The sequence below is a fragment of the Cupressus sempervirens genome, chromosome 9 (genome assembly GCF_028749045.1).
Source record: "Cupressus sempervirens isolate cs-2001-9-10 chromosome 9, ASM2874904v1, whole genome shotgun sequence".
Taxonomy (NCBI): domain Eukaryota; kingdom Viridiplantae; phylum Streptophyta; class Pinopsida; order Cupressales; family Cupressaceae; genus Cupressus; species Cupressus sempervirens.
In genome coordinates this window covers 78,531,951-78,548,751 of record NC_143126.1, presented here as the reverse complement: position 1 = coordinate 78,548,751, position 16,801 = coordinate 78,531,951, and positions in this window count along the sequence as shown.

Sequence of the window (16,801 nt, the reverse complement as noted above, 5' to 3'; positions counted from 1 at the left end):
ACTCAAGGATACATAGGTTGGTCACACTTAGAAACATTGGAGGAAGAAGTTGTAACAAGGTTGAATACAAAGCTTGAACTAAGATCATTAGTGGGTGCCAAGCAAGTTAGTTGAAGTTGAGAAAATTCTCAGTAGAAGCCAATTAATAGAAAAATTTTAGTTGGTACCAAGTGATCTTCGGGTGTTGAGCATTAGGAAAAACACAGTTGATGTCGAGTAACACAATATGTGCTGAGCACCAGTATTTCAATAGTGCTAAGCTGTTGCATTATTTCAAATGATGAAGATTTGCCAAATCTAAGTCGACATAGTGGTTACATTGAATTTTGTGAATGAGTTGGAAGATAAGGATGATGAGTTGGTGGCAGACACAAATACATTTGGTACCAAATTGCAACAGCAGTGTCGTTGCAATTTTTTCGTCACAACCTTGTCGTTGTTGCAATTGCGACGGTAGACTGTCGCAATTGTGATGACGACAAGGTTGTGACAGAAAAATTGCAACGACATTGCCATTGCAATTTGGTATGAAATGTATTAGTGAGAGAATCCTATGTAAACCATTTTTGGGCAAATTCTAAAGGATTATTCAAGAAGTTTCTAGAGGAAATAGAATATGGGTTAGATGTAATGAATCCTACCTAATACATGTGAATTGTAATTGAAAAATGGAAGAATTGAGCAGGAGAAGGTACCCCAAGACTTCTATTTAAGAAGTCATAGACCAAGAAGCAAAGAGCTACTGATATTGTTATTGTTGAAGAGCCAAATTTGCAAAGTGGTTAGAAGGGTGTCAAGGAGGAGACATCTAGGAGAAGGAAGAACACAGAGGCTCTGCTTCTACAAGTGGTCATGAAGAGATGATTGTACTGGTACATTAAGTGTGGAGACTCAAGGAGACAAATCTTGAAAGAAGGGCAAGCTATCAAGAGTTGCAGAGATTGAAGGCCAGGCAAGGGTATGAGCTGAGAAGTGATCTGAGATTTGCAAGATAAGTTGTGTGTTGTAGTCAGGTCAAGATTTTCTAATACTCTCTAGCAATTGTATTAGATCTGAAAATCCTATGGACTCAGGTTGGCCTAATAGCCATTTGTAAATCCTTTAATAGGGTGACATTCGAAGTGAATCATCTAAAGTCCTTTAACTAGGCCCACTTCTAATAGGGTGGTTAAATACTCTAACAAGGTCACATTTAACAGTGTGTTGTAAGCCTTTAATAGGGAATTCCTTTCATAGGGCACCACTTCAGAAGATTGAGAATTAAGTAGCATGTTACTGGTGGTTTTTCACAAGTTGGGTTTCCATGGAAATCATTGTGTCATGTGTTGATTTCTTATGTGTTATGCTTGCATGTTGATTTATAGTAACTTGCTGATTAGTTAAGTTAAAGCTTGGATGAATGAATGGTTGAATGGATCCACTATACCTAGTGAAGAGTTTGAATAGGACATCTAGACCTTGAATAACTGATTCACCCCCAACCCACCCACCCACCCCCCCTGCTGAAGCTGAATATGTGCCAACTGCTATAAACTAGACCAATATTGTATGGATCAAACATTTTCTGCAATGTATTAAGGAAGAGGTAATTGAGCCTGTGATACTTTATTGTGATAATACAAGTACTATTAACATATCAAAGAATCTAGTAATGCATGCTAAAACTAAGCATATTGCAATCAAGTATCACTATGTAAGAGAGCTAGTGGAAGACAAATAAGTGAAGATGGAATATGTTAGTTCAAAGGAACAATATTCTAATATCTTCACAAAAGCACTACCAAAAGATGCTTTTGAGTATCTTAGAGGTAAGTTAGGGGTGATACCCCTAGCTAAGGCTACTTGAAGCAAAAACAAGTATACCTTGCATCAAATAAGCTAAATGTTGAAGATTTTATACATTGATGTAGAGGATGTTTACTTTGGGATCCATGCCTAAAGTAGTAGAAGTGCTGAAAATTCAAATCAGTCACAAGCAAGGCGATAGAGGGAGACATTGAATAAACCTATAAAAGCTACACTTGCATATTAAAGATGCTAATATGTCTTTGGCATTATTGTCAAAGAGGGGGAAGCAAAAAATTGATCAACAATTGTTGAAGATGTTTTAAAACTAATCAAAGAAGATAGATGGAGAAGTTGACAAGAATAATTAGAGGTTGATCAAAACAACAGAAGATAAGCAATATAGAGGGAGACAGACAAAGAACAAGGATACAAAAAAAGAGAGGAAGAAGCTGAAATGAAGCAATTAGAATAGTAGAAGAAGATGTGATGTTACAATTTATTTTTTGGCATTTGAATTACTATTCTAACCTAGTAAGCTTGTGGTTGAATAGTTTAGTCTGATGGTTGATCAGTTTGGTTTGCCATCAATGCCAAAGAGGGAGATTGTTGGAAATTTGATTGAAAAGCTCATTGTTGTTGAAGATCAAAGAAGGAAGATTGTTATAAAATAATGTTTTCAATCATTGTTTTTTCATTGATGTCAAACTTGTTATTTGTAGGGATGATCTTTGCTTATAAGATCCAAGTACTATTACTTAGTTGATTGATGAAGAGGATTTGATCAAGAAGATGTAACAAGAGCACCTAAAGTAAAAGGTTGAGTTAGGATGTTGTAATGAAGTGCAAGGATTAGTTAAGACAATGATTAAGTAATGTATTGATGACATACTCAAGGACACAGAGGTTGGTCACACTTAGAAACATTGGAGGAAGAAGTTGTAACAAGGTTGATTGCAAAGCTTGAACTAAGATCATTAGTGGGTGCTGAAAAAGTTAGTTGAAGCCAAGAAAATTCTTAGTAGAAGCCAATTAATAGAAAATTTTTAGTTGGTGCTGAGTGATCTTCAGGTGCTGAGCATCAGGAAAAACATAGTTGATGTCGAGTAACACAATATGTGCCGAGCACCAGTATTTCAATAGTGCTGAGCTGCTGCATTATTTCAAATGACAAAGATTCTCCAAATCTAAGTCAACATAGTGGTTACATTGAATTTTGTGAATGAGTTGGAATATAAGGATGATGAGTTGGTGGCAGACAATCCTATGTAAACCATTTTTGGGAAAATTCTAAAGGATTATTCAAGAAGTTTCTAGAGGAAACAGAATATGGGTTAGATGTAATGAATCCTATCTAATCCATGCGAATTGTAATTGAAAAATGGAAGAATCGAGCAGGAAAAGGTACTCCAAGAATTCTATTTAAGAAGTCATAGACCAAGAAGCAAAGAGCTACTGATATTGTTACTGCTGAAGAGCCAGATCTGCAAAGTGGTTAGAAGGGTGTCAAGGAGGAGACATCTAGGAGAAGGAAGAGCATAGACTCTTTGCTTCTATGAGTGGTCATGAAGAGATGATTGCATTGGTACATTGAGTGTGGAGACTCAAGGAGACAAATCTTGAAAGAAGGTGATTGAAGGCCAGGGAAGGGTATGAGCTAAGAAGTGATATGAGATTTGCAAGATAAGTTGTATGTTGTAGTCAGGTCAAGATTTTCTAATACTCTCTAGCAATCGTATTAGATCTAAAAATCCTATGGACTCAGGTTGGCCTAATAGCCATTTGTAAATCCTTTAACAGGGTGACATTCAAGGTGAATCTTCTAAAGTCCTTTAACTAGACCCACTTCTAATAGGGTGGTTAAATCCTCTAACAAGGTCACATTTAATAGTGTGTTGTAAGCCTTTAATAGGGCAGGCCTTTCATAGGGCATCACTTCAGAAGAGTGAGAATTGAGTAGCATGTTACTGGTGGTTTTTCCCGAGTTGGGTTTCCATGAAAATCATTGTGTCATGTGTTGATTTCTTATGTGTTATGCTTGCATGTTGATTTATAGTAACTTGCTGATTAGTTAAGTTAAAGCTTGGATGAATGAATGGTTGAATGGATCCACTATACCTAGTGAAGAGTTTGAATAGGACATCTAGACCTTGAATAACTGATTCACCCCCAATCCCCCCCCCTCTCTCAGTTATTCTAAAGCATTTCTAACACCTATGTCATTTAACCATGTATAAACACACACATGATTCCCCAAAGTTGTAATTAATGCATCACATAATTAGAATCATAAATAATTTTTTCATAGATTCCTTAGGGATGTGCCCAAATTTATCACAATCTTAGAAAATAACTTTGGGATTTCTAGTAGGTTTGTATCTCCCTCTAGATTTATATTTATTGTGTTTCTCATTTTTTTCATTTTTCCTTAGGTATTCTACAAACAACTAGGCATTAGTTGGCATTGATGGATAACTTCCTCCTTAGCTCTTTAGAAATAAAGGAATCAACTACATCTTCCATCATTAGAAAAAAAGGTATTTCTGATGTTCATAAAAAGAGAAACCCACAAATTAGGCAAAAAAAAAAAAGAAATATTTGATCTCCTCATCATCCATCTTGATACCAACAAATGAAAACTAAGCCATAAACATATGAATGATTCGAAGTGGTTTGTAAATTTTCCATCCTCCATTCTCAAATAATGTAGCTTCTTCCTCAAAAAAAATTATTTACTAAATATTTTTCTTGATACATCTCACTAAGCTTCTTCTGAAGATTCTTTCTAGAGGACTCTTCATTAATTTTGATTAAAATAAATTCTAAAAGATAAAACCTTATTAGAACCTTGGCTTTACTACCCATAATAATATATTTTATAGCCTCATTCAAATGTATAGGTCTCAAGACATTCTAATTAACATCCTCCCAAAGATCTTGGTCTATTACTAGACCTTGCATATTTAGCTTCTACAATATTTCAAAATTATTTCCAAAAATATTTAGGAGTACAAGGAATTATAGGACATGTTTAAAAATTTAGGGCATCTTATACTCTTAGTTTAATAAAATGTTTAAAAATTGTAAAGTGGGGATGTGGGGATGAAAGGTTATGTAAGGATTAACTCATCAACATCCTATGTAGCTAGTCATTACTAGATTAAAAAAAATTGAAACATGAAAAGATAACACACATGACACTTTCTTGAGAAGAGATTGAGAAATCATGAGAAGTATGATTGTAATAACACATTGTAATATCAATCTTCTTAGAAAACATAATGTGGTGATGTGATGATATTTCAATATGCTTTCTCTCTCCTTCAATTTGAAATCTTATTTTCCTTTGAACTCTATTTGGAAGATGTAGCAAAATGTTTTCAGCTTTCTAGCCACTTCCATTTGGTGGAATAGGTTAATCTAGCATTTTGGCCAACTCCTTGATGTTGATTTTATAAGCTACAAGTCTTATGTTTTGACGTAAGGTGTACACTATTTTGGTGTCATTTATTACTATAATTCTCTTGATTTTTCCTCTTGGAGATGCTCTAAAAACTCTTTTCATCTAAATAACTCTTCCAAAGGGTTTTTAATCTTAGTGAATCTCTAGTATCAATAGATCTACTTATGAAACTATATGATCTTTGTTATAATGAAATATTTATAAATATATAATTTATTATAGTCCAAGTTCCCTTTTCTATTGCTTCCCTTAAAAATATTTAAAACATTTCATCTTTCATATCATTAAACCCAAGATTAAGTAAAAAATGGAAATGCTAGTTTTGAATAAGGACATGGAAAATTTTGAGTGCTCAAATATGGAAGCAAAGGGATAAGGATAACCTTAGATTGTGGATTAGAAAACCTAACATTTTTGAGATGCTTATTAGAGATAAATTAAAATGTATGCTTATTTCTACTATCTTTGATCATGGTTTCCACCAAAAGGAAGCTCTCTTAGGCATTGGTTTTTATCAATAATATTGTCGACAATTTCTTTTTCTTAAATATATGGAAAATAAGGTGTTTGATTGTATTCTCACACCATTTAGTGTATATGGTTAGATTTTTTTGTTATTTAATGATTTAAAAGAAAAAAATTATACCAACCAAATCTAAGCATACCTTTGATTGAGTAAAATTGAGGCACCCCTCTCCATTGATTTTCTCATTTTATTTTATATTAAGGATATTGATCTTTGAAACACAACTAAATGCTCCCCAAATGATCAATAAATGAAGTATGGATTGATCCTACTACCAATATAAAAACTATATGGAGAACTATATGCAGTAATAATAAAATTCTTAGATGAAAAACTACAGTATGTATATGATGTGATATTTACCAAATAGCTATGAAACATATATGAAAATGAAAATATGCAAGAGAAAGAGCTCTAAAAACAATTTTGCATGATCACACTACAATTGATAGATTAGTTGAAATGCACAAGGAGAGGCTCCAATTTATAGGAATTAGAGTGAAATCAATTGAGATTTAGGTTTCAAATGGGGGCTAAAATTAGTTTGGAATAATGTGATAGAGGCCATGTAGGAAATGGTTGTTGGCCATGTAAGGTAATGTGCTAATCACAAATGTGTGAGCAACCTTTGGTGGATGAACAATAAATGCCAAGTGGGAGACAAGTGTAATATTTGAGTGGCTCAAGATTTTTATGAGAGACAAATGTGTAAGGGATGTGTAAGAGAAAATATAGCTATTTAGGAAAGATTGGTGGATTCATATTTGGGAGTGTACTCCCACATGTGTGATAAATAAAAATTGAAGGAAATTTTAATCAGTGCGAGCATTAAGAAACCATCTTAAATAATCAAGGATTAATTTAATAAGCTTTAGGGTGTCATGATATGTTTTAGGTGAGGGGATTTAAGCAAGGGAATTAAACAATATGATTGGGAGAAAATGGATAATTATTCATAGATTTCCACCAATGGACCCTAATTTTTCTTAACTATATTGTATAGGAAAAGATGTCAGCACACATAATTAAAAAATGTTACCAATCACACCTAGTGAAATAATTATGTTGAAGATAATTGATGAATGTAATAAAATATACAACACCACATCTATTTACAATCAAATAATGAACCTACCATCACAAATATTATTAAAACCATAAATGCTAATTGAGTTGTACACTAGTAATTATGAAACAAAAGATGGACTAGTAAATGGATCAGATGGGATGTTCAATCACACATGAAAACAACTAATATTGACATTGTATGGATTGAGCTTAATAATACACAAATTGTTCAGTAACAAGCCAAAAGATTAGTACAATATTATACTGATAGTATCTCCAAGATATGGATGCCTATACATCACATCACACAGCTATTAGAAACTTACAATTGGAACAATTGTTGTTTTGTCATTGATGTCAAATCTATTGATAAGACATATTTCTACCTAATCTAAATGTCATATCTATTTAATTGATGAAGAGGATTTGAAAAATTTCTCATAATTACAATAGAACTTAGAGGAAAGGTTGAGTTATGTAAAGGAAGCTACAATGGACATTTGATTAGTTAGACTTTTATGAGACAAAGTGATTGTTTATATCAAGAAAGTTAAAGCCAAGTTGAGCAATACAGTAAATGGTAAAGGAATGTCTAGTGATGTTAGTGTCAACCAAGCAATAGTAAGTGTCAAGAAAATATAGTGTTGACTGAGAATCAATATTGACTGAGCAAGCCAGTTGATACCAAGCCAACAAGTTTTACAGCAACCAAGTGTTAAGTGATGACCAAGTGTTAAAACTTAGTGATTGTGAAGTAACATTGTTGAAGATGAATTTGAGGAAATTGTGATTCCTAGTCGACTTAGTTGATTTCTTGGGAGATGTAAACTGTGTTGAAGATAATATTGATGAGTTGGATCATTGAATTCAAAGAAAGGATTAGGTAAAAACCTAATAGATAGATTATAGAGAATTTTCTAGAGGAAGATCAAGAAGATGGATGGATACAATGAATTTCATTGAACCTAACCGTAAACCCTAAGATCTACGATGATCATGAAAAATGATAAAACAAGAATTACCTATTTAAAGAGGTATAGAGACAAACCAATATAAGCACAAGTGACAGTGCCTGTGTATGTGTGTGATGATGTGTATGAGAAAGAGGCATATAGAGAAAGGTGGGTCAGAGGCACACAATTTAGAGTGAATGTGAAGCTACAAGAGATTTCTTACATATATGTTGCTGATAGTGATAAGTGAAATATGAGCAAGAATTCTTAAGTGTTGTTGAAGGGGGAAGATTGATTGGTTGAAGGGTTTTCAAGTGAATCAAGAACATAGATGACAGTGGAGATCTTATCAATGAATCAACACTTGAACCAAACAAAGATCTAAACTTGCAAAGTGAGTTATAAACATACAGATTGAAAGCCTACTATTTTCTTTTTGATCATTGTAAATAGTTTGTATTGAAATCCTTTTAATAGAGGTTGACCTAATAGTCATTTGAAGGACTTAACAATCTATGTAAATCCTTTAACTAGGTGACATTCTAAGTGGAATGATCAAAGCCCTCTAACAAGGCCACTCTTTATAGGCTGATTAAATCCTCTAATCAGGTCACATTTAATAGTGTGTATTGTAAACTTTAACTGGGTTGGCTCCTAATAGATCTCACTTTGAAAGAGTGAAAAATTGGAGACACATTGCTCGTGGTTTTTCCCAAATTGGGTTTCCACATAAAATCCTAGTGCCAAACTTGTGTTGAATGCTTTATATGTTTTACATTTTATATTCAACAAATCATGTTATATTTTGACTTATAGTAGGGACTATGTAATAGTAGAAACTAAGAAACAACATGATAAGAAGAACAATAATTGTTCAAATGGTACTTGAGGAGCTAATTCACACCCACACTCCCCACCCGCCCCCAACCCTCTCTCAATTATTCTAAACATTTCTAACAATAGCCTCTAAGATAATTGCATAGCCCAAATAATTTGAATATTAGAAAATAATTTCCAATACAAATAACATGTGCCCACAATATTCATAGATCTCAAGGTCTCACCAAGAAAGGACTAACTTTCGATCCTACTAGCATAAGCAAACATGGGTTAACATACATTTCCCTCTTATGAACAAGATTGATTGAGATTACCTTCTTGTTAAAATCTCTAGCACATACCCACTTCAAAGTGAAAAAAAAAGATCATCATAAAATTGTTACGACTCTAATCAAGTACATGTTGGCATCTTGATAATGAGAAAGTACAACAAAATAGTGACATTTATTTATTATTGTCTACATTAAAGACTCAGAACATGTCTTTGCACATATAACACATACTAAATGATCATGACATGTTGTCATAGGACATTATATGCTTGTAAGAAACATGTGTACATTGCTCACTGACTTAAATAATCCATTGAAAAACTTCAAATATTATTCAATGTATCACATTTAAGACATAACTATGTTTGTTAAAAATAGCTTATCAATTACAAAAATAAGGCAAAACAAAAAAAAATGTCGAGGCAATAACAATAATGATAAATACTACCAATTTAATAGAAAAAATACATGCAATCTATATTAAAGACCTGGTACACGAATAATAGAACTTTTAGCAGTAACAAATGAACATCTTTGATTAGAAAACACATCAACAAAAAAAATAAAATAAAAAATAAAAAAATAAAAAATAAAAATAAATAAATAAATAAATGTATATACATATATATACATCTATATATATGTATATATACATACATATATATATGTATATGTACACATATATATATATCTATACATATATCTATACATATACATATATATATATGTATATATATATATGTATATATATGTATATATATCTATATATATACATATATATACATATATATATATACATATATATATACATATATATATGTATATACATATATATACATATATATATACATATATATGTATATACATATATATACATATATATACATATGTATATACATATGTATGTATATATGTATATAATATACATATATATATACATGTACATATGTATATATATATATATAGTAGTAATTTTTACATTGACATGTCAATAAATAACAAAACAATCCAAACACTCACCAATTTTAAGCTCAACAACTATATCCATTTTCTTCTACATGAACCAGAAAAATAATATTGAGCACATATGTTAGATAATTGTTACAGGGGGGGTGGTGAATCATTTATTTTTAGTTATCTTGCATTCCCTTCAAACAATTTTAGTACCAAACAACATTCGTAATTACCATAAGAAATCACTTCATGTATTAATTCATCTTCACAATTAACACATTCAAATACTTTACTCCAAACTATTCATTCATTGTATTATTATAACCAATTGACAAAAAAAACTTAGTTATTATTGACCATAAACTTAGTTGTTATCGAGTTGTAATAAAATGTAATTAACATGTAAATCAAATTGGAACATAACAACATTCGCACACTTGATGCCAAGATTTTTAATGCGAAAACCCTATGAAGGGAAATACCACCTAGGACTAGCAACCCAAATATTTTCACTCTTTTAAAGTGAGCTATGTTAGGAGATAACCTTGTTAAAGATTACAAACACATTGTTAATGTGACCTTGTTAGAGGATTTTAACCAAAAGATCATCTAAAACTTATTACTACTTGATCTTATCTAAATAGTGGCTTTCTCTAAAGGACTTACAATCACCACTAGTCGATGTTACCATATAGGATTTCAAAAACTTGTTAGATCCACTTGGTCTATGATATTTTCTACTATAATGATAGAAAGTAACACTATAAAAAAATCTATTTAGATATATCACTACCTTGTTTGTTCAGATCTCCTTTATGCTCTTTCTCTTTTTGATCTTTCATTCTAATCTCCTTACTCTATTTACTTGACTAGCTAATTCGCTCCTTTTTTCCTTCAACTCTACTTAGTTCACCTGGGTCAACTATATTCTTCTAGCTTCAACAATTTTAAATTCACATCAACCTTATCATCACTTAATCAACTTCAACCATTAACCAAAAATTATCTTGAACATCTCCTTAAATAGTTTTCTTTGTGCTTCTAGATTCTTCCATTTATTGCTTCTTAATCACAATCATCGATCTCAGATTCAATGAATTTAGCCACATAGAAAATAGAACTTTGTGCCCATCCTTATCCTTCTTCAATCTCCATCATTGGATCTTTATTGAATTTTCCTAGTCATTGATTTTGTAACAAAATTTGACTTGTGCCTTTGAACATCTCGAACATTCTATTTTTCCATTAAAAGTCAGCGTAAGATTCCATATTTTCACTTTTGTTCTCCTAGTTGTTACTTAGTGACCATAAAATTTCACTTAGGTAATATAGTACTCGATTAATACTAGACTCACTTGGGCAATAGTGAATTTCCAACTTGTTTTGCCTATTACTTAGTGAACACTATAGTCATTCAGTGAATATTGTCTTCCTTATTTAAACTTGTCACTTGGTTAAGCTTGAGTATTTGAATAAATTACAATATTTCATGATTGTAAAGTAATTAAACCAACATTGCAACTCATTCAACTACCCATTGAATACCATACTTATCAACTTTTTCTTCAACATAATTTCTTCAAATCCTCTTCATCAATCATATTCATATAGCACTCTATTGAATTAGCATAATGTCCAGCCAACTAAGACCTTGACATTAATGACAACATAACAATCATTATGAATCTTTTACATTCATTCATAACATTACCTATTAAATTATTAGTTCGCGCTAAAAATCTCCCCCTTTGGCACTGTTGAAAACACATAACATAAGATTTTACATTACAAAACATTACATAAGATAATCAAATGTATGCATTGTCAACAATACAACTTTGCAACACTATCTTCATCAATAGGTTCTTTGTAACTCGATATGTACCTCCAACAACAACAATCTTTAGTAGAAATAATCTTCATCAATACTTCTCCCCCTTAGGATATGATCTTCTTTAGTTCAGAAACAACTCTTACTTTATTTATTCTTTCCCTTTTGGTACACTTCTCCTCCTTTGCTTACACTTACACTCACAGATTCTCTCTTCCTTTGGTATTCTTGATTTGGCACTCTTCTCTTTATCTTTTCCTTATAGATTCTCCCCCCTCTATTTAAAAACAATGTCAATAGTAATTATAAATTTTAATTTATAAAACTTATAAAACCTTGTAGTTATCCTTGTACCTTGCATGTACAAAATACATCAATTTCAACACAATCTTCTTCACAACTTTAGAAATATCCCTAAAGTGTGAACTCTTGCATCAACTCCACAAAGATATTACAATTCATCCATGAATTGATTCAACATGCTTCTTCACCTAGTGAATTTTGGATAGGGAAAGACCCCTAGTTTAGCTCTTAGATACTCAAAAGAATACTTAGGCAATGGCTTAGTAAATATGTCTATTATTTTCTCTTTAGACTTCACATATTCGAGCATTGCTTTTTTCTCTTGTGCTTGCTCCCTCAAATAATGATACTTGATCGATATGTTTTTTTTTTTTTTGTATGCATCATTGGATTTTTTGACATATTTATTGCACTAGTGTTATCACCATAAATGGTAATAGGCTTGGTTATCTCTTCTTGCATACCTTCCAAAAATTGCTCAATCCATACAATATTTGAACAATTGATTGCAACAACAACATTTTCAGCTTCAACAATAGATTGTGATATACAAATTTGTTTCTTGCTTATCCATGTAATAAATCTTTCTCCTAAAAGGAAAGCTCCACCACTTGTGCCTTTTCTATCATCAATATTTCTAGCTCAATGAACATTTGTGTAGACATTAGTATTAAAGTCATCATCTTGTTTGTAGCGAAGGCCATAATCTTTAGTTCCTTTTAGATATCTAAATATCCTTTTCACAACAGCCATGCGTGTCTCCTTTTTATTAAATGAAAACCTTGCAAGAATACCAATATAATGTGCAATATTTGGTCTACTATGCACACCATACTATAACTTACTAATCATAGATCTACATATATTGTATCTCATTTACCTCCCCAATAATATCTTCTTTTGACAAATTCACTCCAGTAACCATAGGTGTACTAATTCAGTTAGACTCATCCATCTCCAAAGTCTTTAAGATTTCTTTCACATACTTAATTTGAGTCACATACATACCTTTCCTTGTTTGATAGACTTGTCATCCAATGAAAAATTGATCTCACCAATATTGAAATTTCAAATTCTGTGCTCATTTGATCAACATATGACTTACCCAACATGTCATTTCCTCCAAATATTATGTCTTCCACAAATATTTTAGCAATCAATACCATAATTTTAGATTCACATTTCAGATATAGATTACCATTCTGACTTTTTTTATAAAATCCAATCTTAATCAAATATGAATGTAACCTTTCATACCATGCTCTTGGTGCTTGTTTCAATCCATATAAAGCCTTTTTGAGTTTGTAGACCATATTCTTCTTTTTAGGTCCAACGAATACTTTAGGTTGTTTACTATATACTCCCTCATGAAGTATTTCATTTAGAAATCCAAATTTAAAATCCATTTGATATAATTTGAAACTCTTGTATGTAGCATAAGCAACCAATGTTCTTACTCCTTCCAGTATTTCTATAGGTGCAAAAGTCTCTCCATAATCTATTCCTTCTTCTTGTGCATAACCTTTGCAAACTAGTCTTGCCTTGTTTCTACCCACTTCTCCATTTTTCATTCAGCTTTTTTTTACAAAAATCCATTTGGTTCCTATCATATGTTTGTCAGTATATATTGGCAATAATTCCCATGTGTTCTTCTTCTCAATCTCTTCATTCATAACATTTATCCAATCCTCATTATCTAATGTAACCTTAAGTGTTATTGGTTCAAAATCTACAATCAAATAGGTATTGACTCTTATCTTACTTCTTGTCTATATTCCAACACTTTTATCTCCAATAATATGTTTAGGGGGAATAATTATTTCTCACATATTTGGTTAATACAGGTTCAATTCTTTGATTTGTAACATTTTCTCCACTTAGTAGCGGTTCAACTTTCTTCTTGGGTTGAAGTATCTAATGCTTGAGTAAAGCATTATGTAACTTAGGTGCTATTTTATGGTTATTGGTGTGTCTTTAATGTAACTCTAACAATTTATTAGGTATCTCTTCATACACATACACAAACTTGTTGTAATCTTTGGGTTCATTCTTGCTAATATGTGAAATAAGGGAAGTTTCACTTTCATACCTTTCTCTATTGGGATCTTCCTTGATTGCAACATATACTATCTCAACTATTTTGTTGTCATCATTAGAACTAGACTCGGTGTGTTCTTATTCAAAAATGTAACATGATTTCTTCCCTTTGTCTTTGTAATCCCTATTCTTCCTGTACTTGAAATATTTCTTTTCATTTCTAACACTCTTACTTCTATTAGGACATTTAGTACTAAAGTGATCAACCTCATTACATTTGAAACAAATCAATGATAGTTTACCTTTGTATTCACCTTTACCTCTTGACAACCTTCTTGCAAGAAGTGCTTCAAATTCATCTAGATTATCCTTAGATTCAAATTCAATTTCTTCCTTACTTTTCTTTTCTTTCTTGGCACTTCCAATGGTTAGTGAATATTTAAAAGCATTTCCAATTATAACCATACTATTGTCATAATTGCTTAATTCAAATGCAGCTAATCGACCAACTATACTATCAAGTGCCAATACATTGCCAAGCATAGCTCTCACTTCTTGAATTGCAAAAATATTGATAGCATAGATAGGTAGAAGATTCCTGAGAACTTTACTTACAGTTTCAGAGTCACTAATAATTCCTCCAACAACTTTGATTGTGCTCACAACTTCTTTGATTCAATTTACACATTGAGCAACATTCTCACCTTCTTTCATTCTCCATGTGTCATCATACTTTCTTCTAAGATTTTTAGCTTTGGCTTTCCTTACATCATCATCTCCTCCATGTATGAGTGACAATTTATCCCATATCTGCTTGGCAGCAGTGCAATTCTTGATATCATCAAGCTCAACATCATTGAGTGCAGATGCAATCTCAATCATTAGGATATTGTGTTTTCTCTTCTTGTCCATACTTGTTTAAAATATATCAATTATTATTCCATATAATCATTAATAATCCTAAAAGTTGTCCATTTCTACAAATTTCATTATTTTACTTCATTTTTAAATTCTAAATAACAATACCAATTTTATGTCATTGAAGTTGAATAGTTGTACTTTTGTTATCCTTTTCCTTTATACTAGTTTGTGTCCAATTACTAAAGAAATACAATTATTTTAGAAAATTGAGATTTCAATGACTCTTACTTCTTTTAATGACTTTTTTTAATAATATATAAATACCATTTTATAGAGCTCAAATTTAAGAATATTCTTATATAGAGTTTATAGTATTTTACTTAAATATAGTATATTGTAATTAAAAAATACCACAAGTACATAATTTAACAATCGAGAAGATGTTGATTTTAAGAAAAAAAAATATTATCAAAAAAATTTAAAATGAATATGAGGTTCTAGAGGAGAGAGTCCTCTTCTAAAATGTATAATTTTTCTTTTGGTTAAAATCTGTTTTAAAAAAAGTGGTGGCAAATGAGAATTATCAATTTCAGGTGACTTGAAATTTGAATTGTTATAAAAGAGAAAATATAGGTCAAAAGCCAATTTTTATTTTTGATTGATCTAGCTATATATGTAGTCTATAACATAATTTTGGATCCAAGGGAAAAAATATATATTTCCATATAGTTTTGTGGTAGGAACTAGACCCCTCATTTTCAACATTTTTCAATAACTAAAAATTCACTTTAAAAATTAGAAAAATATATCAATTCTTATTCCAAATAATCATTGAAATTAATAATCCTATACTTCATTCATTTCTTTTACTTCATTTTTAAATTCTAAATAATAGTTCCAATTTTATGTCATTGAAGTTGAATAGTTATACTTTTTTTAGCTATTTCGTAGGGTCATGCAATTAATTAATGTGAAATTTTGTTAACAAACATTATTCACATATTTTTTTGCAAGAAGGTATGTTTTATTAAATTAATGAATCAACTTTTTTGACAAGGGATGAATAAGTCACTGAATAATGACTTAAAAAAATGTCACCATGACAAAAAAAAAAAAAAAGAAATTGTCACCCACAATATAGGGTGCACATTAGAGAAATAGTCAAAAGCATGGTCATGACTATAATTTGATGATGTGATTGTCTTTTCTTTTATCAAAGCCTATTATTCTCCCTAAAATAACCCAAATCAACAAGATGACACATATGCATCATGCTCCTAATGGTGATGTAGTTAAGCATTTGTTTTATTATTGCATATGTAATTGTCTATTATGATGGCTCAATTTAAGAAATGTATAGTCATAATAACAAACTAAGAAGTTTATTGTCATGAGAGCTTGTGTATACATTAACAATATTTTAAATGTTTAATCAAACACATATTAATATAATATTTATATACTTTGTACATGCAACGTACAAAGTCATTTGATAATCATCAATACTAAAGTTCAATTATGCTTAACATATGCAAACCTGCATTGAAATCTAATAAGTCTCTAGTAGTTATAATAAATAACAACATGAGTGATCATATAGTAGTTTTTCAAATGCTATAGCATTAGAAATATATTAGTATTACATAAGTAGTGATTCTCCTAACCAAGGTTGCAGAAATCCATAATTTTTTGCACATGTCCCAAATAAAACCTATATATGTTATAGTATATTAGTTTTCATTAAGTTTTAATTGTATTTTTTTTACAATTGAAACAACCATAAACATTTAAGAAGATATATAGGGCAATAAAAAATTCAATATATACCTTCTTACCCAATTTTATGATTAATGCTAAATGAGAATAACATTGACAATCACATTGTTCTAACTTAATGTGAAATGACTC